The following is a 3,016-nucleotide window of genomic DNA, read 5'->3' as shown; positions in this document are numbered from 1 at the left end:
CCAGTAAATATTACGGTGGGTAATTTCATACTATAAACATTTCTTTCCAAGCTACATCTCCTTCCAACATACCACGTGGTACTAATCTACAAGAAAAGAAATGACATACTGCAACTTCTCTAAACATTTTCCTCATCTAAAGTAACGGTTCATTCCTTTGATTCCGAGGTGTCCCTACTCTTCATATGTATATATGAAACAACATTTTAAATTGTATTTGGAATATCTTTTTAAAAAGCTTACACTTCCAGCAAAGGGAAATGTTTATTCCATCAAATAAGAAATAAACTTCATTTGGTATTCAATTGACTTTCCAACTTAGCAGACAGGACTTTACAACTTCAAATACGGAAAATAAATTGCATTCCTGGCCCTTGCTTTAAAAGGTTATGAAGAATAAATGCACACCCTGGTAGTGTTCTAGTGATCTCCCTAATCTCAGTTGCACTTTGTCAGAATGAGGTAACTGGTAGTTAAGTGAAATACCCTAGATCAAAGGGGGATTAATCACCAACTGAATCCTTGCTGAATAAACCTGTCATTCAAGAAAATTATTTCCACCGAACTTAGCAGAGGATTGAAGGTATTTGCATAACAGGGACCACGTACTTCAGCCAGGTTAAAAGGTTCAGAATTCACCCCATGTTTAGCTTTTTGCCTCCTTTTCCTTTCAGCAACCCCGTACAATGGTTTCTAATCTGATAATACAGCTAACTATCTAAATGATGTCAGAACAGGAAAGTATTGCAAAGTTTGGATGAGGGATGGATCAATTTCACTTTCAGTAGTAACTCCTAAATCTGATTTGTTGGAATTTAAGATGTAATCCTTAAAAAAGTCCCTTAAACCTGAGGACTGTTTATTAACACCCCCTTTTTGACCTTTGTCTTAGAAACAACTGTTGTGTTCTGGCGGCAATCCCCGTGGTTCTTCATGATCATTCTACTTATCGACCTTAACCCTAAAAGGTGAGGTTCTATGATATCTAGAAAGTGCTTGGAGGTCTTTAATTTAAAAAACAGGAGAAGTTATAAACTTTGCTTTCAAATTTAGTATTATTTGATAACATAGGAAACCACAAACATTATTATGGGTTTGAAATTTTAAGGCAGTCTGGCATCTATAAGAAGGGAATTACAATAATGCAACAGGCATTATCCAGAAATAATTCTCATAAGGTTCTCTGACAACGTTGTTTACAACAGGTGAAGATATTCAGACCAGATATTGAGAGACCAAAAGATGCATTAGTTGATGCAATCATCAGCCCAAGGTTGGAGCATATATATTTGCCTCAGAACAACAACAACAAAATACACAGAGATTAAAAAGACAAGTTAAAATATCAGTGCCATAAATATTTTTTCTAATGGTCATTTTCTAGAAGTTTTACACCTTCTGTATCTATTAGGCACCCTGAAGAAGCTAACTACATAGCAGACATCAGATTTCATAATCATATTTTGACACTAAAAGTAATTTATTCTTGCATCTAGACTAGGTCCAATATGATTCAGTCTTTCACTGAAAGCAATTCCTGTATTCATTGGAAATCCAAAGCATCTTTCAAGTTTAAAAAAAATGCAAAGAATGGTTATCAAAGAAAATGAATAAAATCCATATTGAGATAATTTTTTAGAAAATGATTGAAGTTTTAACCCAAGAAAGGACTCTTAGAGCGTCTTATAGCTTAGAATAAGAACATGTCAATCACGATTAAGCTTCTAGAATCGGAATCCCTTTGAAATGCAGCTGTTTCTTCTTTAATTGTGGAAGGGACTCTAAAGAAAAGAAAGGTCCAGCCTTAAAGATGAGTAAGGAATACAAAATAGCTCAGGATTAGTTGTGGAGTTCAAAGGTCGCTAATTACACTAAGGAGTTCCCAGACACAGGGAAAACATTAAACAGGTTACCTACAAAATGGGAAATAGACTTTGTCTTCAGAAATTATCCTGAAGTGACAAGTTTCTAGACAAAATCAAACGTATCACAGTGTACTCAGCTGATCTCAATGGGATGAAAATAGGAATTGGTCTTAGTACGTAATGTTCTGAAAGGCAACTGATGGTATCACATTTCATTCCCCATATATCTTTCATATTCTTCTTTATATTTTCCTTCAGGTTTCTAGAACTGGTTTCAAACCAGAGAACTGTGGTTTCTATTTAAAGTTTCTAAAAAGAGGTCAATTACATAAAAATTTCCCACTAATCAGTATGAATCTCCTACTTAACTCAAACTATGTAAAAGTAGGTAGCTGGGTAAGCTACCAGTACTTCCAGACAATTTAGTTTTTAATGCTGACACTTAGTTGGTGGTTAGTTTGCAGATGATCTAAACAATGATATTCCTGCAGTAGAAAAGAGTTCAAACTTGCTGAATGGAAAATTGTTGCCTTTTCTGTTCTAAAAAGGCCAGCTGTCATTAATAATGGGGTAGTCTAAGTGATAATAATGAAGAAATGGTCATTTCAAAGCTGGAGGTTTCAGGCTGCCCTCAAGCCGTTCCATTGCTCTCCTTCAAAAGAGCTACAAGATTTCTGCAGTATTTTTCTTCTTAGAATCTTTAAAAAGCAAAGTATCATAAATATATCCGGCATTAGTACTTGGTCATTTTCCAAAGCAGTGTCATGTTGCTGCTGACGTTTAGTTTTAAAAAAGATATGCCTATGGAAAAATACTTAGACTGAAGAGATTTAAACTAAATGCTCACCTAAAGCCACCATAACTACTAGTTACCAAGAACATGGAAGATGACAAAGAACAGAGAAAGAACAATGGTGGAAAGAACAACAAAAATGGATGGATTTTTGGAAAAAAAAGAAAAGATATCAATGGAAATCAGAGAAAAAGATTAAAAACAATATGCTGTAATTGAAATGTTAAATGATACTTTCTACACAAAGGATGGTTTTTAACTTTTTTACATCAATTCATTCATAACTGAATTCTTGAATGTAGTAAAAAAATGAATAAAAGCAATATATGCATCTTACAAAAATTAAGACAGAAAAACA

This window comes from Phascolarctos cinereus, unplaced genomic scaffold (genome assembly GCF_003287225.1).
Source record: "Phascolarctos cinereus isolate Bilbo 61053 unplaced genomic scaffold, phaCin_HiC Scaffold_3;HRSCAF=262, whole genome shotgun sequence".
In the NCBI taxonomy this organism is placed as follows: Eukaryota; Metazoa; Chordata; class Mammalia; order Diprotodontia; family Phascolarctidae; genus Phascolarctos; species Phascolarctos cinereus.
The sequence above is the reverse complement of the archived record's forward strand: the minus strand, read 5'-3'. Positions refer to the sequence as shown.